This window comes from Budorcas taxicolor, chromosome X, assembly GCF_023091745.1.
Source record: "Budorcas taxicolor isolate Tak-1 chromosome X, Takin1.1, whole genome shotgun sequence".
Taxonomy (NCBI): Eukaryota; Metazoa; Chordata; class Mammalia; order Artiodactyla; family Bovidae; genus Budorcas; species Budorcas taxicolor.
The window spans coordinates 9,110,249-9,137,030 of record NC_068935.1 but is presented as its reverse complement, the minus strand read 5'-3'; the positions used below and the strand labels follow the sequence as shown (position 1 = coordinate 9,137,030).

General features: G+C 42.1%; 1 pseudogene; it reads left to right on the top strand.

Annotated features, from left to right (window-relative positions):
- Window positions 1-4,058: 4,058 nt before the first annotated feature.
- On the top strand, window positions 4,059-5,567 carry LOC128070569 (E3 ubiquitin-protein ligase RNF168-like; annotated as a pseudogene).
- Window positions 5,568-26,782: the final 21,215 nt, after the last annotated feature.

Genomic DNA, 26,782 nt, shown 5'->3' with positions numbered 1-26,782 from the left:
TGATGGCATTCCAGTTGAGCTATTTCAAATCCTGAAAGATGATTCTATGAAAGTGCTGCACTCAACATGCCAGGAAATTTGGAAAACTCAGCAGTGGCCACAGGATTGGAAAAGCTCAGTTTTCATTCCAATTCCAAAGAAAGGCAATGCCAAAGAATGCTCAAACAACCGCAAAATTGCACTCATCTCACGTGCTAGTAAAGTAATGCTCAAAATTCTCCAAGCCAGGCTTCAGCAATATGTGAACCGTGAACTCCCTGATGTTCTAGCTGGTTTTACAAAAAGCAGAGGAACCAGAGATCAAATTGCCAACATCCGCTGGATCACGGAAAAAGCAAGAGAGTTCCAGAAAAACATCTATTTCTGCTTTATTGACTATGCCAAAGCCTTTGACTGTGTGGATCACAATAAACTGTGGAAAACTCTGAGAGAGATGGGAATACCAGACCACCTAACCTGCCTCTTGAGAAATCTGTATGCAGGTCAGGAAGCAACAGTTAGAACTGGACATGGAACAACAGACTGGTTACAAATAGGAAAAGGAGTACATCAAGGCTGTATATTGTCACCCTGCTTATTTAACTTCTATGCAGAGTACATCATGAGAAACGCTGGACTGGAAGCAACACAAGCTGGAATCAAGATTGCCAGGAGAAATATCAATAACCTCAGATATGTAGATGACACCACCCTTATAGCCAAAAGTGAAGAGGAACTAAAAAGCCTCTTGATGAAAGTGAAAGTGGAGAGTGAAAAAGTTAGCTTAAAGCTCAACATTCAGAAAACAAAGATCATGGCATCTGGTCCCATCATCCCATTGGAAATAGATGGAGAAACAGTGGAAACAGTGTCAGACTTTATTTTAGGGGGCTCCCAAATCACTGCAGATGGTGATTGCAGCCATGAAATTAAAAGACGCTTACTCCTTGGAAGAAAAATTATGACCAACCTAGATAGCATATTCAAAAGCAGAGACATTACTTTGCCGACTAAGGTCCGTCTAGTCAAGGCTATGGTTTTTCCTGTGGTCATGTATGGATGTGAGAGTTGGACTGTGAAGAAGGCTGAGTGCTGAAGAATTGATGCTTTTGAACTGTGGTGTTGGAGAAGACTTTTGAGAGTCTCTTGGACTGCAAGGAGATCCAACCAGTCCATTCTGAAGGAGATCAACTCTGGGATTTCTTTGGAAGGAATGATGCAAAGTACTCCAGTACTTTGGCCACCTCATGTGAAGAGTTGACTCATTGGAAAAGACTGTGATGCTGGGAGAGATTGAGGGCAGGAGGAGAAGGGGACGACCGAGGATGAGATGGCTGGATGGCATCACTGACTCGATGGACGTGAGTCTGAGTGAACTCCGGGAGTTGGTGATGGACAGGGAGGCCTGGCGTGCTGCGATTCATGGGGTCGCAAAGAGTCAGACACTACTGAGCAACTGAACTGAACTGAGACTCATAAATGACTCTTGGGTCCGCAACTATTACTTGTGTCCTGTGTGAGTATGTTTACCTCATCTTTGTCCCTTGGTGTCCCCTTTCCTTGTGGCACCTCCTACATGCTTGATCCTCCTGGAAATTGCTGGCAGGGCTTATGCTGAACTGGATGTACCCCGCATGCAGCAGGAGGCAGCATGTGGTCATCCTGGGGTCTGGGGGCCTGAGGGGATGTGTGAGCAAATTGTGGCACCAGGTTTTTAGGGGGTTGCTGGGAGGTATGAAGGTGAGACTCAAACTGGGGGGCTGGTGACAACTTTCTTGGCAAAGCCACCTGGGATGGGGGAGCCTGTCCTTGCGTGCTGAAGGTATTGCAGACCCACACAGCTCTCCCACTAGGCAGCAAGCCCCCTAGGCCCACTTGCTGGCCTCAGTCTCGTGGTTCACCCCATCTGGATCCAGTCGGGATATTTCAAACCCTCACACTCTGGATCTTTGACCTCGTGGAAGGTTCCAGAAATGGGGGGGGGGCACTGAAATATACTTTCAGTGTCTGAGTGCAAAGGACAAACCCCAGAACTTCTTCTGCACCCCACGTCTCTGAAAGGCCCCCCAGGCTGCCCTCCAAGACCCATTCTCTGCAGTAGACCCTGGCCCACCTCCCACAGGCAGCAGGTGGCCAGGCTTGTGGCAGGAACCTGAGAGTGGAAACAGCAGGTGACTCCTGTGTTGGAAGCTCCAGGTTTTTCTAACTAAGCAAAGGATTTATTATGGAAATGCCCAGCAGCATCCTCAGCATGGGCTTCCTCCTACCACGGAGACAGATGGCAGCCTTCAGCTCCCCAGGCAGCCTCATGGGGGCTAGGGCAGGCTGTAGGTGTCTCTGCCCTGGGAGGGGGTGCCCATGGGAAAGGTGAACTTTGTTCCCCAAAGAGGTGCCTCCTGAAGCCTGACTTGCCCCCAGTCAAGGCCTTGCAGGACAGGAGTGTATTTGGGACCCTCCAGGCCCCAACTAGCCCAATGATGACCCACTCAAGGCTTGGCCAGATGCAGGAAGAGAGGGTCTGGGGGTGCATGGGGTGGCACCCATGACCCGCACTGCCTGTGGGCATGGGGTTTGTGTGGCCAGAAGTGCTTCCATCCCCTGTAGGTGTTGGGCATGTTTATTTCTGGGGGTGGGTCGGAACCCAGGGGCCATCTGAGGAGCAGCTGGGCACTGACTGAGGGTTCCTGAGAGGTGGCTAGTCCAGGACCCGGGGACAGTGGATACAGTGGGCCCAGGAGGAAGGCTCCTGTGAGTGGTGGCTGGATGAGGAGCCCAGCAGGTGCTAGGGGTAGGGAGGGAACATCCTTCAGAAGGTGAGAGCCTCTAGCATGGTGGGGCACCCAGACCCTGAAGTGTGCTAGCTGCCCTATTCTCAAGGCCCTGAGAGAAAGGTTCCAGAACTCTAGGACTTTGGGTTGAATTGAGGCTTCAGCAGTCTTCTGCGAGAACTCTGCCTTGCTGTTTATCTTCTTGAACTTAAAGTTAAAGAGTCTTAGAAACTATTTAATCATTCATTTCAAACAAACAAACAAAAAACCTCATTAGCTGTTGCCACCCCCGAAAAAAATAAAGAAAAAGGAGAGAGAAGGTTGTTATGTTCCTAGCCCTTGCAGGACTGCTAGAGCAGTGCCTCCAAGATTAGGCTTTTTAGCTGACCTAGGAGAGGAGATTGTGTTTCCCTGGTGGCTCAGATGGTAAAGAATCTGCCTGCCAATGCAAGAGACCCAGGTTCGATCCCTGGGTGGGGAAGAGCCACTGGAGGAGGAAATGGCAACCCACTCCAGTATTCTTGCCTGGAAGATCCCATGGACAGAGGGGCCTTGGTGGGCTACAGTCCACAGGATTGCAAAGAGTCGGACACTACTGAGCGAGTAACACACAAGAGAGGTGAGGGCGGACTCCTAGCACTGGGAAGTGTGCAGGAATGACTCCACAGCAAAGGTCAAACAGAAGTTCTTCTGCTGAGGAAACTGGAGTCCTGAAGGAAGCATCTTCATGGAGGAGTGGCCCAGAGGCTTTGAGACTCGGTGGCCTTGGGCTTGGCTGCCCCAAGCTAAGGGAGAACCCTCAGGTGGTAAGAGGGAGGAAGGGAGCTTGGTGCTTTCCTTCTGCCCTGCTCAGATACTGTTGCCCAGCATCTGCCCTACTGCAATGGTTGTTAATGCCTGGGAGCTGCCAAGGTCTGTTTGTTTCCTTTCTGGATACTTGTCTTGAAAGTGAAGTCGCTCAGTTGTGTCCAACTCTTTGCGACCCCATGGACTGTAGCCTACCAGGCTCCTTGGTCCATGGGATTTTCCAGGCAAGAGTACTGGAGTGGGTTGCCATTTCCTTCTCCAGGGGAATCTTCCCGACCCAGGGATTGAACTCAGGTCTCCCACATTGCAGGCAGATGCTTTAACCTCTGAGCCACCAGGGAAGCCCGTTCGTACTTGTCTTAAACATGGGCAAATACACCACCTTCCACGGTCATACTGTTTACCTGGCCCTTGGAACACCTTTTTACGTCAAGTGGTGCACTTGATGCACCCAGTTCCTGAAGTGTTGTATTGATGTTGAATACACCTTATTAGCATATTAAAATGGCTGTATGCAAAGACACCATCCCTTCCTTGTTGGAATGCCAGTGCCAGATCTGTGTGGAAATCCTCATTGAGCCTGTGACACTACCTTGTAACCACACGCTCTGTGAAGCATGTTTCAAGTCAACTGTTGAAAAGACAAATTTGTGCTGTTCCAGCTGTCACTGCCAGATTGCTTCCTGGACTCGGTACCATACCCAAAGAAATTCTCTTGTCAATATGGAACTGTGGGAGATAATTCAAAAAGTACTATTCAGAGGAATGCAGACTTAGAGTCTCTGGGCAACAGTCAGAGGAAATCAGCCATCAGCTATCAGCCAGTTCACCTATTAAGTCAACCTAGGGAGTTAAGAAGAGAATATGAAAAGGAGAAAAGCAAGATGGAGGCGGAGTGAGGAGCCAATCAGGAAGAAGAAAACAAAGCCAGTGAAGAATAAATGCAGAGATTACTGGCAGAGGAGGAAGAAGAGGAAAAGAGACAGGCAGAAAAAAGGCACAGAGAGATGGAAGCACAACTGAAAAGTAATAAAACCCTGGCAAGAAGGCAAAGCCTTGATATTAGCAATATCTGTGAGGAAAGTGTCTCAGCTTCCCCCTCGGATTCCAAAAAATCTGATCCTGACACAACCAAGTCACAAAGGAAAAGGAAGAGCGAACAAAAAAACACTGGTGATATTCCGAAGTATTTGTCACCAAATTCTCAACTTGGGTTAGCATCACAGTTTGAAGTTGTAGAAGAAGACGGGAAAACCTCCATGTCCAAGGGGACTGACAGCAGTGATGTGAAGAACCCTACATGGCAAGATACAGAAATTGAGGAAGGTATGCCCACATTTTCTCCTCAGATATGCCTTGAAGTTCAAAAGCAAGGTGCAGAATCTTCAGTGGAGTCACCTAAACCTAGTTATGTGCCAGAGGTGGAGAATGGTGCCTTGAAGGAAGCCAAAACAGAGCAGTCATGAAAAAGTTATGTGTCGCAAGTCATAAGGAACCTGAAGCCAGAGTTCCCTCTTCTGCAGAAGCTGCAATTAAGCCTTATGGTAAAGCTGAGAGTGGATGTACAGTATCAGATATAACCTAGACACTTGAAAATAACACAGCTGTGACAGGAAACCAGGAGTCTCACCTACTGACCAATAAAGATATCTCCAAAACAACAACAACAACAACAACAACCAGGAATCTTTGTCTGAAGCAGTCAGCAATCCATGCTGTTTTACAAAAAGAACAAAACTGTTCCCCAAATCTTCCTCAGGCCGAGTAAACAAGTTCACTTTACCCCAAGACTGATAGATTTGGAACCTCTTTGAGAGACATAAACAAGAAGAAAGGGACAGGTTATTTTCTGCTTCATTACAGCGTCAGAAAGAGGTGGATCAAGAACAAATGAGGCTAACCTGGTCAAAAGGATCCCCAGATGAATATCAGTTATGGGTTATGTCTTCACCTCCAGACAAAGTACTAAATGGACAGAGGAAGAATGCCAAAGATAGAAGCTTTAAAAGATAAACTGATCTGTGACATACTAAGTTTTAGTTGACAGTTGTTATGGATATAAAAATGCCTTAGCCAACTGTCAAGAAAACTTCATTTCCATGTATGTCCCCCAAATGCATATTTTATTGCCTTTGAGCACCTTTTTATCCTGACTAGTAATCAAAGTAACATTATAATATACCAAGTAGCTACATAATCCAGGCAGAGTTTAAAATCTCTTTTCTTGTAACTTTCCCATTATATTTGCAGAACACTTGAAAATCACCTTTGACAACTCTAATTTCCATCTCTGCTTTCAGTATTACAGCAATTTCTATGCCTTCAATGGCTTAAGTTGAACATGAAGTCAGAAAAATCAGACTTTCCTAGAAAAGTAGGACTTAGTGTACAGAAAAGAAACTAGACCTTTGATGCGAAAGGAGTTAATCTTGGGTGCGGCTGCCTGGGTAGATTGAGAGTTTGTAAGCGCTGGAACTGAGTGGATGATCAGACAACTGGGTCTAGGACAGAGTAGCAGGTGCAGTTTGGCAAAATATTCTTCCTCATCCTTTCTTTGCTTAATGACACAGAAAACTTTGGATTTTATAGTTTTTCACACTATTCTGTGTAATCTGCTGTTCTACAACACAAAATTGGATTTTATTTTGGCAGAGTTATGTCACTATATCCTATATTGTAGAACCTGTGTAAGCATGTATTTATTTTATTCTGTTATCATTTGTATTGATACTAACTTTTATTTGAGTTTAAGAACAAAAATAGAAAGTATGATACTTAGATTTTGCCTTGTCATACCCTCGAATGTTAAATAAGAAGGGAGCAGTTATGTTCTGTGAAATTCAGACATTATTACTTTTTTGTTTCATTATTATCAACAACTTTGAGCAAACAAACAATAGTTCTAACAGCATTTCGACTGATGTCTACTTTGTCATCCTTTTAAGGTCGTAATACAATAAAATGTCTTGGAGCTAATAATTCTAGGTTAAGTTTGTCAGGGTTTTTAAGCATTAGTAAGATTTTTTTTCCCTCCAAATTTTGAAACTGAAATTCTGTAATCTTTTGCATATGTGATGGCATCTACTTCAATATTGATTGGGTAATTGTGTGTAGAATTCTGATGCTAGTTTAAAATTTAGTTTGACCTCTGTCATAAATGGTTATCCTCTGAGTAATGATAGAGCTGAAGTGTAGTTAGCAACTAACCACATTTGTCTCAATAGACAAAAATCTATCCTTTCATCATACCAATATTTTTTAAGACCAGTTTTGGTTTATATTTTAGGGACTCCTCAAATTTAAAGTTATGCAATTAAACCTTCCTGGAATAGTCCATGACCAAAAAGGAGCAAAACAGTGTAATGTATTAAGGTTTACATATATAATCACATGTTTGTCTGTGAAAAGTCTTCCTGACTGTAGTTGGTTTGCAGATAATTTTCAGTGTCTCAGTTAGTCTTTCTGATACTCGTACCATATAGGCATTTCTGTGAGAAAATATTAAGTGTTATGTGTTAGCCATTAGAATGTACTGATTAGCATTCTTATCATTTTTGTGCAAGCGATGTGAGAGTGTTTCATTTCTCATGGATCACTAAACCGTAGAGATTGAGAATCTGGAAATTAAAGTAATTGTTAAAGAGAAGGCAAGAGAGAAATGTCACACACGAAAGAAGGCCATGTAAAGATGGAGGAAGAGATTGGAGCGAAACCACCAGAGCCTGGAAGAATCAAGAACTGATTCTCCCCCAGAGCCTTTGGAAGAAGCATGGTCCTGCCCACCGTCTTGATTTGGGCTTGAGGTTTTCAGGATTATGAGAGAACACATTTTAGATATTTTATACCACATAGTTTCTGGAGATTTGTTCAATGATTTTTGGTAGCTGATAACACTGAGTAACAGCATACCTAAATGTATTGTGAATAATCATGACACTATATTCTATATTTTTCAGCCTATGTTGATAGAAGTGCCAATAAAGATACATAAAATTAAATAAATGTAGATGGCATTTATTATTACCTTTTAAAAAAATATATTGTCACTTTAAGTGCTCTTAGCAACCCTATGAGGTAGTCACTGTTGCTAGTTCCCATTTTATAATAGGAACACTAAAAAAAAAAAAGAGGAAAACTGAGAAACAGTGAGAACAGGATTTAACATAGGACTGCATAGTTAGGGAACAGGACAGCTTGTACCCAGTAAGTACCTCATGCTCCAGAGCCTGGGAAACTGTCAAAGATTTATTAAGTGACAGGTGCAGTCTGCTCAAACACGGTTATATCACATGGTCATTAAAAGTAATATTATGTGAATACTTGCACAAAATAGCTGGACCTACAGGCAAATGGGTGGCTTGTGACCTTGGTGAGAGCGTGTTCTTTGCAATCATGGGGGCAGAACCGATAACGCAGTGAGATGAGAGGTTGATGGGAATGAGCAATATTTACAGGGAATGTAAAAATTTTTCTGATGTTAATAGGGAATGTAGAAAAATCTTTGTGGAACTTACATTTTAAAGTGTAGAGGGAGAGAGAGAGAAGGAGAAAGAGTCACCTGTGTCTCCATAGGCAGTAGGGGACATGAGAGGTTTTATTTTTTAATGTGCAGTGTCTGTACTTCCCTGGTTGTCCCCTGGCTAATTCTCTGTGCTTGCAAGGCTGACAGCCTGGGTTCACATCTGGTCATAGAACTAGATCCCACATGCCATTACTAAGACTTCACATTCCACAACTAAGAGTTCCCTTGCAGCAACTAAGATCGGGCACAGCCACATAATAAGTAGTTTCGAAAATTCTCCATGCCAGAAATTTGGAACAAGTTTAGAAATTAATATGAATGGGCCATCTTATGTCAGATTTAACCATTGAATTTTCCTATATGTTCATTTCCTTCCTTATTTTCTTATTTTTTTTCACAGTAGAGTTAATGAAACACTTTCAATGGACAAGATGGTTTCTAGTATGTATTTGTAGTTATTAGTGGATAAAATAATAGACAATTGTATCCCAAAATGCTAGTAATTCTTGGATTTTTGCCTTTCAAGGAGGCAGCACATAGCTGAAATCCTGGTGTGACATGATCTGAGGCTCCTTGCGCTGTTGAATGGGAGACAGGTCTAGAATTTTCCTATCAGTGTATCAAAACAGGGAGCAGTCCAGGAGCAGCAGTTAGGGTAACATCACAGCTCGCTGCCCCGGTGCCATCTCTCACGGAGCTGACCAGGCGTGTCAAAGGCAAGGCTGTCTTCGCAGTGTGGGGAACTGGATTAGGATGCACAAGTGTGACGTGGAGCAGTCCTTGGCGCTTCAGAGTCTCCTAAGAAACTAGACATCCTTCTGTTATTAAAACTTTGAAGTTAAGGCATATCAGAGAAATAGTTGCTTCCTGCATAAAGAGAGCTATCTTTTCATTAGGAGAAACAATGAAAAACACCTTTCCACAATGCCTGCCTTAGCCACAAGACTCAGCCAGAGCCTACTACTGAGTCCTGACTTTGAAAGAGCCCTTGAAGTCACTGCTGCTGCTGCTGCTAAGTCGCTTCAGTCGTGTCCGACTCTGTGCGACCCCATAGACGGCAGCCCACCAGGCTCCCCTGTCCCTGGGATTCTCCAGGCAAGAACACTGGAGTGGGTTGCCATTTCCTTCTCCAATGCATGAAAGTGAAAAGTGAAAGGGAAGTCGTTCAGTCGTGTCCGACTCTTCGCGACCCCATGGACTGCAGCCTACCAGGCTCCTCCGCCCATGGGATTTCCCAGGCAGGAGTACTGGAGTGGGGTGCCATTGCCTTCTCCCCTTGAAGTTACACCCTATGCCAAATGCTTTGGATATGTTTCTTCATTTTCTCCTTGTGATAGCCATGTGACAAAGTATCCAAAGTCCCGTTTGATAGACAACAAAGTTTAGGGTCATAGCACCAACAGTATCTCTCCAGATTAATGGCAGGACTGGAAGGAAGTTATGTACCTCACCATAAGCTGAAGACACAGAGAAGCTTGCCTTTTATAAAATGGGCTTCCCAGGCTTGAGAACTGAGCGTCTTCCAGTCGCTGATGCTGTGGCCCGGAGAGTACACACGCCCAAATCCCAGCTGACAATGAAGATGACAGTGCACGTGTACGGGCACATAGAGCCTTCACATTATAGACGTTCCCTGTGATCACTTTCATAGAGCAAAGTGAATTTCAAAGCTGAATGGGCACTGTATCTACGTGTGTGTGCTTGTTTCTGTGCCTCCCATAGCTTGCACATGCCGCCTTTACCAGTGTAGCTTTCTCTTCAGATCAGACTAGAGATTGATTCCAATCTCAGATTTATATACGCCAGAAAAAGGAAGACACAGGAAAACTGCTACCAGTAAGTGAAAAATTCTGGAAAACCCTGGCTAAAACCATTAACCCACATCCCAATCGTCGTCCTCACTCCTTTGTCAAGCCATCTGTCCTGAGCCTCAAACTGCAGTCAGGACTCTGGCCTGCAGGTGGCTCCCACCTCCATTTTTCTTTCACACACATACAGAAACAAATGAGCACACTCGTCATAGAAAAGGACCTCTTCCAACAACGCAAGAGATGACTCTACACATGGACCTCACCAGATGGTCAACACTAAAATCAGACTGATTATATTTTTTGCAGCTGAAGATGGAGAAGCTCTATATAGTCAGCAAAAACAAGACCAGGAGCTGACCATGGCTCAGATCATGAACTCCTTATTGCAAAATTCAGACTAAAATTGAAGAACATAGGGAAAATCGATAGGCCATTCAGGTAAGACCTAAGTCAAAATGCTTACAATTGTACAGAGGAAGTGACAAATAGATTCAAAGGATTAGATCTGATAGACAGAGTGCCTGAAAAACTATGGATGGAGGTTTGTAACATGGTACAGGAGTGGATGATCAAAACCCTTCCCAATAAAAAGAAATGCAGAAAGGCAAAATGGTTGTCTGAGGAGGGCCTACAAAAAACTAAGAAGAGGGAAGTGAAAGGCAAAGGAGGAAAGGAAAGATATACCCATCTGACTGCAGTTCAAAAGAATAGCAAGGAAAAATAAGAAAGCTTTCCTACATCATCAATGCAAAGAAATAGAGGAAAACAGTAGAGTGGGAAAGACTACACATCTCTTCAAGAAAATTAGAGATACTAAGGGAATATTTCATGCAAAGATGGGCACAATAAAGGAAGAAACAGTATGGATCTAAGAGAAGCAGAAGATATTAAGAAGAGGTGGCAAGAGTACACAAAAGAACTATACAAAAAAACCCTTAATGATCCAGATAACCACAACACAATGGTGTGATCATTTACCTAGAGTCAGAAAACCTGGAGTGTGAAGTCAAGTGGGCCTGAGGAGGAATCACTACAAAAAAGCCAGTGGAGGTGATGGAATTCCAGCTGAGCTATTTCAAATCATAAAGGATGATGCTGTTAGTGCTGCACTCAATATGCCAGCAAATTTGGAAAATTCAGCAGTGGCCACAGGACTGGAAAAGGTCAGTTTTCATTCCAATCCCAAAGAAAGGCAATGCCAAACAATGCTCAAACTACTGTACAATTGCATTCATTTCACATGCTAGCAAAGTAATGCTCAAGATTCTCCAAGCTAGGCTTCAACAGTACATGAACTTAAAGCTTCCAGATGTACAAGCTGGACTGGCAAAGGAACCAGAGATCAAATTGCTAACATCTGTTGGATCATAGAAAAGGCAAGAGAACTCCAGAAAAGCATCTACTTCTGCTTCATTGACTATGCTACAGCCTTTGACTGTGTGGATCAGAACAAACTGGAAAATTCTTAAAGAGATGGGAAAAACAGACCACCTCAGCTGCCTCCTGAGAACTCTGTATGCAGGTCAAGAAGAAATAGTTAGAACTGGACATAGAACAACCAACTGGTTCCAAATTGGGAAAGGAGTACATCAAGCCTGTATATTATCATCCTGTTTATTTAACTATATGCAGAGTGCATCATGAGAAATGCTGGGCTGGATGAAGCACAATCTGGAATCAAGATTGTGGGGAGAAGCATTAAGAACCTCAGATATGTAGATGACACCACCCTTATGGCAGAAAGTGAAGAAGAACTGAAGAACCTCTTGATGAAAGTGAAAGAGGAAAGTGAAAAAGCTGGCTTAAAACTCAACGTTCAAAAAACTAAGATCATGGCATCTGGTCCCATCTGCTGCTGCTGCTAAGTCACTTCAGTCGTGTCCGACTCTGTGCGACCCCATAGACAGTAGCCCACCAGGCTCCCCCATGTCTGGGATTCTCCAGGTAAGAACACTGGAGTGGGTTGCCATTTCCCTCTCCAATGCATGAAAGTGAAACGTGAAAGTGAAGTTGCTCAGTCGTGTCCGACTCTTTGCGACCCCATGGACTGCAGCCCACCAGGCTCCTCCGCCCATGGGATTTCCCAGGCAGGAGTACTGGAGTGGGGTGCCATTGCCTTCTCCACTGGTCCCATCACTTCATGGCAAATAGATGGGGAAACAATGGAAACAGTGACAGACTTTAGTTTCTCTTGGGCTCTGAAATCACTGCAGATGGTGACTGCAGCCATGAAATGAAAAGACGCTTACTCCTTGGAAGGAAAGTTATGACTAACTTAGACAGCATATTAAAAAATAGCAACATTGCTTTGCCAACAAAGGTCCATCTAGTCAACACTATGGCTTTTCCAGTAGTCATGTATGAATGCGAGAGTTGGACCATTAAGAAAGCTGAGCACCAAAGAATTGATGTTTTGGAATGTGGTGTTGGAGAAGACTCTGGAGAGTCCCTTGGACTGCAAGGAGATCAAATCAGTCAATCTTAAGAGAAATCAGTCCTGAATATTCATTGGAAGGGCTAATGCTGAAACTGAAACTCCAGTACTTTGGCCACCTGATGCAAAGAACTGACTCATTAGAAAAGACCCTGATGCTGAGAAAGATGGAAGGCAGGAAGAGAAGGGGATAACAGAGGATAAGATGGTTGGATGGCATCACCAGGTCGATGGACATGAGTTTGAGCAAGCTCTGTGAGTTGGTGATGGACAGGGAAGCCTGGCATGCTGCAGTCCATGGGGTCGCAAAGACTCAGACATGACTGAGCACCTGAACTGAACCGAAGTTTATAGAGAAACGTGACTGGCGGTAGGATGGTGCCACCTCGTGACAGTACACTGAACTACAGCTTGAACATCCCTGAGCTAGAAGGTGGGAGGGAAGGGCTATGCCCTAAACCCAGAGACCTCAGGAAGTCTGTGTAGAAAATGGACACAGACTGGATACAGGGATACTGAGGTATCTAGACAGAAAGTGAAGCCTCTTTTTATGCTGAGTGGAAAGCTCTATTTGATTTCAACAAAAACACCATTTTTATGTTTTAACTAAACTAGTTTTTTAGTGTGTGTGTCATTTATATTTATAAAGGCAAGAATCTATTTTTGCTTATAGAGGGGTATACCCCTTTAGACAATCTTTTTAACAAGTGGTGCTGGGAAAACTGGTCAATCACTTGTAAAAGAATGAAACTAGAACACTTTTAACACCATACACAAAAATAAACTCAAAGTGGATTAAAGACCTAAATATAAGACCAGAAACTATAAAACTCCGGGAGGAAAACATAGGCAAAACACTCTGACAGAAATCACAGCAGGATCCTCTATGACCCACCTCCCAGAGTAATGGAAATAAAAGCAAAAATTAAAAAATTGACCTAATTAAACAGAAAAGCTTTTGCATAACAAAGGAAAGTATAAGCAAGGTGAAAAGACAGCCTTCATAGTGGGAGAAAATAATAGCACACTAAGCAACTGACAATTAATCTCAAAAGTATACAAGCAACTCCTGCAGCTCAATTCCAGAAAAATAAACAACCCAATAAAAAAATGGGCCAAAGAACTAAGCAGTCATTTCTCCAAAGAAGACATACAGATGGCTAACAAACACAGGAGAAGATGCTCAACATCACTCATTATCAGAGAAATGCAAATCAAAACCACAATGAGGTACCATCTCACGCTGGTCAGAATGGCTGCTATCCAAAAGTCTACAAACAATAAATGCTGGAGAGGGTGTGGAGAAAAGGGAATCCTCTTACACTGTTGGTGGGAATGCAAACTAATACAACCAGTATGGAGATTCCTTAAAAAAACTGGAAATAGAACTGCCTTGTGACCCAGCAATCCCACTGCTGGGCATACACACCAAGGAAACCAGAATTGAAAGAGACACATGTACCCCAGTGTTCATCGCAGCACTGTTTAAAATAGCCAGACATGGAAACAACCTAAATGTCCATCGGCAGACAAATGGATAAGAGAGCTGTGGTACATATACACAGTGGAATATTACACAGTTATTAAAAAGAATGCATTTGAGTCACTTCTAATGAGACGGATGAAACTGGAGCCTATTATACAGAGTGAAGTACGTCAAAAAGAAAAATACCAATTCAGTATATTAATGCATACATATGGAATTTAGAAAGATGGTAACGATGACCCTATATGCGAGATAGCAAAAGAGACACAGATGTAAAGAGCAGACTTTTGGACTCTGTGGGAGAAGATGAGGGTGGGATGATTTGAGAGAATAGCATTGAAACATGTATATTATCATATGTGAAATATATCGCCAGTTCAGGTTTGATGCATGAGACAGGGTGCTCAGGGCTGGTGCACTGGGATGACCCTGAGGGATGGGAGGGGGGTTCAGGATGGGGAACACATGTACACCCATGGCTGATTCATGTCAGTGTATGGCAAAAACAACTATAATATTGTAATTAGCCCCCAATTAAAATAAATAAATTAAATCAAATTTAAAAAAAAGACACAGATCAGCAGGAAAGTTAGACTCATTTGAATACGGTGTGGTGTGATGTGCTCCTGAGCCTCATGCCTTCTGCGCTTGGAAATATAGGGTGTCAATCTCTGCTTTCCCTCTTAACAAAAGTATGACCCCTAGCCAAGTTGCTTAACCTCTGTACATTAGTTTTTTCCAAAATATTGTGAAGATCTGTTATTCTACCTTCTATGAGTGCTGTAGAAAATGCATGAGATTGGAAAATGTATAAATTCACAACAGTTAAGTCCCTGTGGTTTTCTGGGTCACTGTGATAGCTTATGGTGATAGCTTATGGTGAATGATGTCAGATTCATGATCTCTGAAAATTTAGCTTAGGGACCAGCTTGGTCACTTGATCACTCAAGAGCTTTTGTGTAGCAGAGTTTTATTAAAGTGAAAAAGGACAGAGAAAACTTCTGACACAGACATCAGAAGAGGGACTGATAGTGCCCTAGTCCCTAGTCTTATCAAGGCCTTATATACTTTTACCAGACCCACTCCCACAACATGCATTAACAATAGAAAGGTCTTACCAGACCCACTCCCATATAAAATAACAAGATTAGTCAGAAATTCCTTGTTAAAAAAGATAAACATGTCCTCAAGCAAGATATATTGTTGTTATATAATCCTTAGTACAGAGTTAAGATGATGACTGCAAGGAGATCCAACCAGTCCATCCTAAAGGAAATCAGTCCTGAATATTCATTGGAAGGACTGATGCTGAAGCTGAAGCTACAATACTTTGGCCACCTGATGCGAAGTACTGACTCCTTAGAAAAGACCCCGATGCTGGTAAAGATTGAAGGCAGGAGGAGAAGGGGATGAAGTGGATGAGATGGCTGGATGGCATCACCGACTCAATGGACATCAGTTTGAGCAAACTCCTGGGAGATGGTGAAGGACAAGAAAGCTTGGCATGCTGCAGTCCACGGGGTTTCAAAGAGTCGGACGTGACTGAGCGACTGAACTGAATATTTTTGAAGTCTAGTTGATTTACAATGTTGTGTTAATTTCTGCTGTTCAGCGAAGTGATTCAGTTATACATCTATATTCTTTTTATTTTTCGTTATGGTTTACCATAGTATATCGAATTTAGTTACCTGTGCTATACAGTAGGTCCTGTTGCTTATCCATTCTACATATAATAGTTTGCATCTACTACTCTCAAACTGGAGAAGGAAATGGCAACCCACATCAGTACTCTTGCCTGGAAAATTCGATGGATGTGGGAGCCTGGTAGGCTACAGTCCATGGGGTCGCAAAGAGTCGGACACGACTCAGTGACTTCACTTTCTTTCTTTCTGTAGTTCCTTTTGGAGAAGGAAATGGCAGCCCACTCCAGTGTTCTTGCCTGGAGAATCCCATGGACAGAGGGGCCTGGTGGGCTGCCGTCTATGGGGTTGCAAAGAGTCGGCACTAAAGTGAAGACATAGTGAAAACATGCATTTCTGTGTAGTACTTCCACATTATTGTCTTATGATACTATTTGGACTGTTTCAAGGGAATCTCCTTTGAAGGAAGGTAAGGTATGAAATTAGACCATTGATACTTATTCAGTACTATATGCATCCTTTGCCGGATTCACTTGAGATATTTTCTCCTTACAATAATTGTCTAATATGAATATAATTATTTCCATTTTTCAAATGAGGAAAGGCGAATTAAAAGATATTGTGACACAATCATTTTAAAATTTCCCATCTAATTCTCACATCATTTTTTGCAGCATCTAATGATCATTGCTTAGAACCACATTTCATAAAAGGTTGCAAAAGTGTGGTGTACAAATTCTTCAATTTCTTCTGCATGTATTAGCTATAATTCTTTTATAAAAGAATCCATCCCTCATTAACTATGCATGGGTGTAATATGCAAGGAAAGGCCAGATGAATATACAATTTATTGGCAACATTTCCACTTTCAAAAATGAGTTTTTACCCTAGGACTCTCAAAGGTGAGCAGTGTTTTAATTTTGTTGGCTTTTTTAAAAGAATGTGATACATAGATACATAGCTCATAGATGTTCCTATATTTAAGGCGTTTTAGTGCATTACACGGAGAAGGCAATGGCACCCCACTCCAGTACTCTTGCCTGGAAAATCCCATGGACGGAGGAGCCTGGTAGGCTGCAGTCCACGGGATCGCGAAAAGTCGGACAGGACTGAGCGACTTCACTTCCACTTCTCACTTTCATGCATTGGAGAAGGAAATAGCAACCCACTCCAGTGTTCTTGCCTGGAGAATCCCAGGGATGGGGGAGCCTGGTGGGCTGTCATCTCTGGAGTCGCACAGAGTTGGACATGATTGAAGTGACTCAGCAGCAGCAGCAGCAGCAGCAGCAGCAGCAGCAGTGCATTACAATCATTAACTTTTTTTTTTTTTGACGTTCAAATTGTTCTATCTTTGGCCAATGGAAGCCCCTCCGGTTATGATTCCTTTTGATATAATTTCTGTATGAGAGTTCAGTCCAGACTCACCTTGTACAATCCTTACCTAGATTGGAAATTAGGCATTTCTCCAGGAAGCCTGGTCCCTTTTAGTGGGAAATGAGTTTAGAGTATTCAGTGCAGGGACTATGGTTGCTGATTGCTACTGGATTGGTCAGTTTCTTGCCCTTTTCAGTGAATAGAGCCAGTAAACATAGGTCTCATATTTAGAGAATCTAGAACGTCGTCATGCATCCTGGGATGTTCCTCTGTCCCCTTATAGGTACACATTTTTATCATCATTTGTATCAACTGTACAGCTTAGAGAATATGAGAAAAGATAACACACATTTGTTTTCACTACCTTTCATATGTAAAATTTGTTATATTTTATTTCAGAGCTATCCAATAGAAATTTCTGTGGAGATGGGAACATTCCGTATTCTGCTATTCAACATAGCAACCATTAACTAACAGAGGTTTATTCAGGAATTGAACATTTAGCTACTAAAACATGGCAACTGTGATTGATTCTTAATGTCATGTGATTTTAATTTATTGTAAGTAGTTACCTGAGGCAGCAGCTCTACACACATTTCTACACCTGTTTTTTAAATCACTGAACATTATATCCTGGCGATGACTTCATAGCAATACAGAAAGAGAGTCTTATTATTTTTTTTAATAGCTGCATAGTCCTTTCGGATGTAGGTGGACCACAGTTTATTCAACTAGGTCCCTGTTGGTGTATATGTCTTGTATCTTATCTTAAAATCTTATGAATTGTTCTGGAAGAAATGGTTTTGTGCTTATGTCTTTTTTTCCTTTTACATTGCTACTTTAGGGTAGATTCTTAGAAGAGACATTGTTGATTCCAAGGGTAAGTACCCTGGTAATTTCATTCAGTTCAGTTCAGTTCAGTCACTCAGTCGTGTCCCATTCTTTGCTTACACTGTAACAAATCCCCTGGCTAGGAGTTGTACATGTTATATTACCACCAGCAGTGTATATGTCTCCCTATTTCCTCACAGACTATGTACATGATGAGAAAGGGCAACTTGTTTTTTTTTTTTTTTTTCTCTTTACATCTCTTAATCAAGAGTTGGGTTGAACATTTTTAAACATATTTAAGGAACATTTCTTTTGGAAGTACTCCTCTGTGTCTAGTGTGCTTTCTCCTTCAGAATGTTCTAATTTGCCTTTTCTTTTGCATAATCTCTCTTCTACAAGTAGATAAACTTTGTTAGTTACATAACTTGCATATTTTTTCCTAATGTGTAATTTTTCATTTTACTTTGCTTATGGGATTTTTTTTTGCCAGACAATTTTTAATGGAATCAAGTGTTACCAGGGTTTTCCCTTACTGCCCATGGATTTGAAGTCATCTTTGGAAAACTTCTCGACTACTAGCTTATAGAGGAATTTACTGTGAGTGTACATTTGTGGGCAGGAGAGAGAGAAAAGGATCATATTAGAGTGCCAGGTTTAAGAGGAACCCAGAAAAGAGTGGTCATCATGTGAGAAATCTGGGAAGACCATTTCACTAAGTCAAGAGAATTGGTATTTGGACCGGAGTCTTCATCCAGTGCTTGTCTTGATAGCTCAGTCTCTAGTCCTTCCCATCTCTTGTGAATACATACCAGGCTGCCATTGACTGGCAGAGAACGTCTTTATGAAGCAGGAATTCTGCGTCACCTCAAATGCACCCGTCACATGACTAAATGGATAGAACCACCCTCTCATCTTCTTAGAGAGAAGACATCAGTTAGTTCACTCAGTTGTGTCTATCTCTCTGTGACCCCATGGACTGCAACACGCCATGCTTCCCTGTCCATCACCAACTCCCAGAGCTCGTTCAAACTCATGTCCATCGAGTCAGTGATACCATCTAATCATCTCATCTTCTATTGTCCCCTTATCCTGCTGTCCTCAATCTTTTCCAGAATCAGAGTATTTTCCAATGAGTCAGTTCTTCGCATCAAGTGGCCAAAGTATTGGAGTTTCAGCTTCAGCATCAGTCCTACCAATGAATATTCAGGACTGACTCCCTTTAGGATTGATGGTTTGATCTCCTTGCAGTCCAAGGGACTCTCAAGAGTCTTTTCCAACACCACAGTTCAAAGGCATTAATTCTTCAGCACTCAGCTTTCTTTATCGTCCAACTCTCACATCCGTACATGGCTACTGGAAAAACCATAGCCTTGACTAGACGGGCCTTAGTCGGCAAAGTAATGTCTCTGCTCTAAATATGCTGTCAATCTTTGTGATACCTTTCCTACCAAGGAAATTAATTTCATGGCTGCAGTCACAACCTGCAGTGATTTTGGAGCCCAAGAAAATAAATTCTGCCATTCTTTCCATTGTTTCCCCATCTATTTGCCATGAAGTGATGGTACCAGATGTAGTGATCTTAGTTTTTTGAATGTTGAGTTTTAAGCCACCTTTTTCACTCTCCTCTTTCACTTCACCTGGAGTAACAGGCAAATTTGGCCTTGGAGTACAGAACGAAGCAAGGCAAAGGCTAGTAGAGTTCTGCCAAGAGAACACACTGGTCATAGCAAATACCCTCTTCCAACAACACAAGAAAAGACTCTACATTTGGACATCACTAGATGGTCAACACCGAAATCAGATTGATTATATTCTTTGCAGCCAAAGATGGAGAAGTCTATACAGTCAGCAAACACAAGGCCGGGAGCTGACTGTGGCTCAGATCATGAGCTCCTTATTGCCAAATTCAGACTGAAATTGAAGAAAGTGGAGAAAACCACTAGACCATTCAGATATGACCTAAATCAAATCCCTTATGATTATACAGTAGAAGTGAGAAGTAGATTTAAGGGACTATATCTGATAGACAGAGTGCCTGATGAACTATTGATGGAGGTTCCTGACATTGTACAGGAGACAGGAATCAAGACCATCTCCAAGACAAAGAAATGGAAAAAAGCAAAATGGCTGTCTGAGGAAGCCTTACAAATAGCTGAGAAAAGAAGAGAAGTGAAAAGCAAAGGAGAAAAGGAAAGATATACCCATTTGAATGCAGAATTCCAAAGAATAGTCAGGAGAGATAAGGAAGCTTTCCTCAGCCATCAGTGCAAAGAAATAGAGGAAAACCATAGAATGGGAAAGACTAGAGATCTCTTCAAGAAAATTAGAGATACCAAGGGAACGTTTCATGCAAAGATGGCCTCAATAAAGGACAGAAATGGTATGGACCTAACAGAAGCGGAAGATATTAAGAAGAGGTGGCAAGAATACACAGAAGAACTGTACAAAAAGGATCTTCACGACCCAGATAATCATGAGGGTGTGATCACTCACTTAGAGCCAGACATCCTGGAGTGTGAAGTCAAGTGGGCCTTAGGAAGCATCACTATGAACAAAGCTAGTGGAGGTGATGGAATTCCAGTTGAGCTATTTCAAATCCTGGAAGATGATGCTGTGAAAGTGCTGCACTCCATATCCCAGCAAATATGGAAAACTCAGCAGTGGCCACAGGACTGGAAAAGGTCAGTGTTTATTTCAATCCCAAAGAAAGGCAATGCCAAAGAATGCTCAAAACACCACACAATTGCACCCATCTTACACTGGAGAAGACTCTTGAGAGTCCCTTGGACTGCAAGGAGATCCAACCAGTCCATCCTAAAAGAGATCAGTCCTGGGTGTTCATTGGAAGGATTGATGTTGAAGCTGAAACTCCAACACTTTGGCCACCTGATGTGAAGAGGTGACTCATTGGAAAAGACCCTAATGCTGGGAAAGATTGAGGGCAGGAGGAGAAGGGGATGACAGAGGATGAGATGGTTGGATGGCATCATTGACTCGATGGACATGGGTGTGGGTGGACTCCGGCAGTTGATGATAGACAGGGAGGCCTGGCATGCTGTGGTTCATGGGGTCTCAAAGAGTTGGACACGACTGAAAGACTAAACTGAACTTTCACTTCATCAAGAGGCTCTTTAGTACTTTTTTTGCTTTCTGCCATAAGGGTGGTGTCATCTACATATCTGAAATTATTGATACTTATCCTGGCAATCTTGATTCCAGCTTGTGCTTCATCCAGCCCAGCATTTTGCATGATGTACTCTGCATATGTTAAATAAACAGGATGACCGTATACAGCCTTGATGTACTCCTTTACCAATTTGGAACCAGTCCATTGTTCCATGTTCAGTTCTAACTGTTGTTTCTTGACCTACATACAGACTTCTCAGGAGGCAGGTCAGGTGGTCTGGTATTCTCAACTCTTTAAGAATTTTCCACGGTTTGTTGTGATCCACACAGTCAAAGGCTTTGGCATAGTCAATAAAGCAGAAGTAAATGTTTTTTCTGGAACTCTCTTGCTTTTTCAATGATCCAACGAATATTGGCAATTTGATCTCTGGTTCCTCTGCCTTTTCTAAATCCAGCTTGAACATCTGGAATTTCACAGTTCACATACTGTTGAAGCTTGGCTTGGAGAATTTTGAGCATTACTTTGCTAGCGTGTGAGATGAGTGCAGTTGTGCGATAGTTTGAGCAATCTTTGGCATTGCCTTTCTTTGGGATTGGAATGAACACTGACATTTTCCAGTCCTGTGGCCACTACTGAGTTTTCCAAATTTGTTGGCATATTGAGTGCAGCACTTTCACAGCATCATCTTTTAGGATTTGAAATAGCTCCACTGGAATGCCATCACCTCCACTAGCTTTGTTTGTAGTGATGCTTCCTAAGGCCCACTTGACTTTGCATTCCAGGATGTCTGGCTCGAGGTGAGTGATCACACCATCGTGGTTATCTGGGTCATGAAGATCGTTTTTGTATAGTTCCTCTGTGTATTTTTGCTACCTCTCCTTAATATCTTCTGCTTCTGTTAGGTTAATTTCTGTCCTTTATTGTGCCCATCTCTGCAAGAAATATTCTCTTGGTATCTCTATGTTTCTTGAAGAGATCTTTCCCATTCTATTGTTTTCCTCTATTTCTTTGCATTGATCACTGAGCAAGGCTTTCTTATCTCTCCTTGCTATTCTTTGGAACTCTGCATTCAGATGGGTATATCTTTCTTTTTCTTCTTTGCTTTTAGCTTCTCTTCTTCTCTCAGCTATTTGTAAGGCCTTCTCAGACAACCATTTTGCCTTTTTGCATTTGTTTTTCTTGGGGATAGAGAGAAGACATATGAAATCAATTCCAAAGTGTATCATTCTGACAGAACAAAAGACTAAGAGAAAGGGAAACTTCCAGCTGGATCTGGTGAGAAGCAAAACTGAAACCAATATTGATCACCTCATCCTTGACTCTCTGAGTCAGAAGATGGTAATAGCCTATTAGTCCTCTGTAAAAGGACAGGGGTTTGAGTTAGAAGGTGCCACAATCTCCCATGTTACAAGCTCTCCCACTCAGCTACATTATTTCTTGTTTCCATGATGGTTTCCAGTACTCAGGGTCAAGTTTGGACTAATCTTGCTTAGAATGGAGCCTGAGGTCATACCCTAAGGGATGGCTCCAGATGTCCATCTTGTTTCCTGTGGGCATTTCCAGTTATGCAGGTCTGAAGATGAAAAGAGAGGCTGAGATGCAGAGAAGGAACTGGACTGACAGTTCCTGGCTGGTACATACTACATACACAGTACAGATAATACTTCAGTGAGAAGCAGGATAGAAACTATACATATATCCTTTTAGTCTTTTTATACACATCTGAATGTTCAAAGAAAGTTAAGGTCCCACTGTACATACTTTTTCTTTTAGGAAACTTTTTACTTTTAAAAAATGATGTCTTTTCTTTGAGGAAGATAAGGAAAAACCTGTCGAAAAAGGAGAACGCTGCCACTTGGTGAGCAGAGTCAGAACTGCAGGTGTGAATGTCTGAACTGGGGATTTGGCAAAGGATGGAGGATGGAAAGAGCTGTAGTGTTGGTGTGGAGTTGAACGGATTCCATCCTGCAGTCCAAGATTTCCAGACTGCTCAGTGGCTGCAGTCCTTCTGTGTTTATGCCCATGGTGGGATCTTCAAGCCCTGGGACTGGAAATCCAGCCCCTAAGTGAACTGAGTAGAAAGCTCCATGAGTTAGTGTATGAGTAACTGGTATAAACAATTTGAGACAAAAAAACAGATATAAATACACACATATACAGAAAAATGCAAAATACATTGTGTTAATCTCCTTTTAAAGCAATGAATATATGAATATTATGTCTGTTGTCAAGGTGCAAGTTTTTGTATTTTCAACATTTTATTCAGTGATCTACATATTGAAAACACTCTAGAAATGCAAAGTTGTAACATAAAAACATCCTCTATCTTTGACAATACACATTCAGTGAATTATTATTAAAGAGATGTTTAATATCTAAGTCAATAAATGTATTTCTACACTATTATTTTGTGACTCAGCTGTTGATCAACCTGTTTTATAAAACTTTCTTTTAATATAGTTTTGTGTAAAAAAAAAAAAAGTTAGGACTTCCTGGTGGCTCAGACAATAAAGCATCTGCCTACAATGCTGGAGACCCAGGTTCAATCCCTGTGTCGGGAGGATCTCCTGGAGAAGGAAATGGCAACCCACTCCAGTACTCTTGCCTGGAAAATCCCATGGACAGAGGAGCCTGGAGGACTCCACAGGTTTTCCAAGAGTAAGATAGGAATGAAATGACTAAGCACACACACATCACACATAACAAAAGATAAAAAGCACAGTGAAAAAAGGGGGAAGATCTAAATATTTTTCCAGAGACATACAAATGGCCAAGATGCACAGGAAAAGATGCTCAACATCACTAAATATTCTGGAAATGCAAATCAAAAGCACAATGAGGTTATGCTTCACATGGGTTGAACGGCTATCATCAAAAAGTCTAAAAATAAATTCTGGAGAGAGTGTGTAGAAAAGGGACCCTGATACACTGTGGGTTGTAATGTAAACTGGTGCAGCCTCTATAAAGAATGGCATGGAAGTTTCTGGAAAAAGTACAAATAGAGGTGCCATATGATCCAGAAATCCCACTTCTGGATATATAACAACAAAAAAAGTGTAATTCAAAGAAACATGCACCCAGATGTTCATAGCATCTCCATTTATAATAACCAAGACTTGCAAACAACACAAGTGTCCATCAATAGATGACTGGCTTAAGATTTGATATAATACAAACATACACACGCAGAGGACAATTAGTCCTAAAAGAATGAAATATTACAATTTGCAGCAACATAGATGGACCTAGAGCATATTATAATTAGTCAAGCAAATCAGAAAGTGAAACTGAATATTACACAATATCATTTATATGTTGAATCTTAAAAATAATACAAATGAATCTATATTCAAAATAGAAACAAACTCATAGAGAAACCAAGCTTATGATTACCAAAGGGCATAGGGAGCAGAGAGGGACAAAATATTAATAGGAATATGGGATTAACAGATACAAACTACTATACCCAAAAACAGAAAGCAATAAGGAGTTTTGCTAAAGTACAGAAAATTATATTCAATAATTTATAAAAAGTATGGATAATAATCTGAAATATATATATATCCAAATTGCTTTCCTGTACACCTGAAACTAACACAATATTGTACATTAGCAGTATTTCAATTTTAAAAAATCATACAAAAATTTCTCTTCCTCAGTGTTTGTAAGTGCATATTGGCCTTTAATAGAGATTAGGACTGAATGAGATAAAATGTAAAACAGGTTTTATATAGTAGTTGTGAACATGTTAATATCCTACAATTCAGGTCCTCTTTCCAAAGAGTAACAGCTTGTGCTGCCTCCTGGGTTCAGTTCAGCACCTCAGGAATCAGCTAATCATTGTGGCCCCCACACCCATTCCTCCTGACCCATGGAGTAGGATTTCATCCCCATTATCATCTTCACATCCAACAGAGAGCATGACACAACCTAGATCCGGCATCAGGTTAGTTTTCCACTATCAATCTTTAAGCCCTGGAAATCTACCATCTAAAACGGAGCTGCTGCTTTGCCTGTACAGAGAGCAAAGGGTAGACATCTGACCCTGGAAATTTTACATTCTCTGTCAGTCTGAGGTTGACCATCTGTAAAATAGGACTATGGGCACCTACTTCTAGACTTGAAGAAGAAAAGGGGAAAACCTCAAAGAATGGCTGTCCTGCAAGAGGACTTTAGACGTATTACTCCAGGGCCACCTTGTGTCTTGTGCATGAGTGTGTGCTAAGTCACTTCAGGCATGTCTGACTCTGTGCAACCCTATGGACTGCAGCCCACCAGGCTCCTAAGTCCATGGGATTCTCCAGGCAATAATACTGGGGTGGGTTACCATTTCCTTCTCCAGGGGATCTTCCTGACCCAAGGATCAAACTCAAATTTGTTACATCTACCTGCATTGAAACATGGGTCCTTTACCATTAGTGCCACCTGGGAATGTGTCTCCTATGCCCTATTAAATAGAAGATTTGAAAAAGTATCTGGAAAGTATCACGAAATAAACTTTGGTTCCATCTCATCACTTCCTACTTCCTCATGCTTTCTGGTCCCATTTTTTAAATTCTAGTTTGACCAGAAGTAACTTCTTATTGAACCCCCAAAAGGAAGTTGAGCAAGTCACTTCTTATTGAAGGAGGATTAGTACAAGAAGGATAGTACAGGAGGGTAGAGAGTAGGGACAGGTCAGCTAGACAGAAGTCATCAAACAAGTGTCCAATTTCAGAGACATCAACTGGCCACAGGGCCTGGGTTGAGTCCCTAACCTGTGTTGGCCTCAGTCCTAACACAGTACACTCACTATAGAAACAGACTACGGATAGAGCCTTTTCAGTCAGAAGACTAGGAGTTGATGCTGGGATTTAATTTACCTTGATAAATTAGTAGTTCATCTAATATGTGTGCTTGGTATCTTTTATCACTGCTGTGGGTTGGTTTTTTTTTTTATTTTCAGTTTTATGAGTATTATTATTTTTCTTACTACTCAGCCAAAATGTGAATGTTAGGAGTGGTGATTAGCATGAAGTTAAGGGATGAACCCCGGAGAAGGCAATGGCACCCCACTCCAGTACTCTTGCCTGGAAAATCCCATGGATGGACGAGCCTGGTGGGCTGCAGTCCATAGGATCGCGAAAAGTCGGACACGACTGAGCGACTTCACTTTCACTTTTCACTTTCATGCCTCAGAGAAGGCAATGGCAACCCACTCCAGTGTTCTCGCCTGGAGAATCCCAGAGACGGGGGAGCCTGGTGGGCTGCCGTCTATGGGGTCGCACAGAGTCGGACACGACTGAAGCGACTTAGCAGCAGCAGCAGCAAGGGATGAACCCAACTGAAGGTGGAGAATATAAGCAGTGAATACAGAGAATGGAGGTGAAGGAAGCAGACAAGCACTGGACTCTCCCTGGATGCCTGGCCCTGTGCCCATCCTCTCATGACTCAGGGAAGATTCTTACTCAGGAGCATTCCTGGTTCTCAGCTGCGGACAGTGGTAACCTGGGGGCTGCCAGGGAGATGGCTAGCTGAAGCACTGCTCTGATCAGCTCCGGCTCCACTGAAGGCCATCAGACCTGCCCCTCCTTTGCCATCTCCCTGCTCTTTGCTTCTGGGTATCTGAAAATGTCCCCCTGTGGAACCTTCCAGACTTTACCCTTGAAGGGCTTCCACATACAAATGATACTCTATTTTCCCCAGTCTTCAAAAGCTGTCCTGCCCACTAGGGAAGGGGGACTCTGAGGTAAAGAAGGAAATGTCTACCTCTCAGAGGTATGTCATCTCAACATTTTTACCTGGCATACTGTACTTTTATAAGTAATAACCTTATATATTTCCTATACACAGCCCAATGATACGCACACACACACATGGAAATATATGGCATGGAATATGCTGGCAATTCATTTTGATTTTAATTCATCTCCACATGAAATTGAACACAGTGAATGATTTTCCTAGGTAATGAAAGCATGAGCACATGTATCTGCACTATCATACTCATCAATAGGGGCTTTT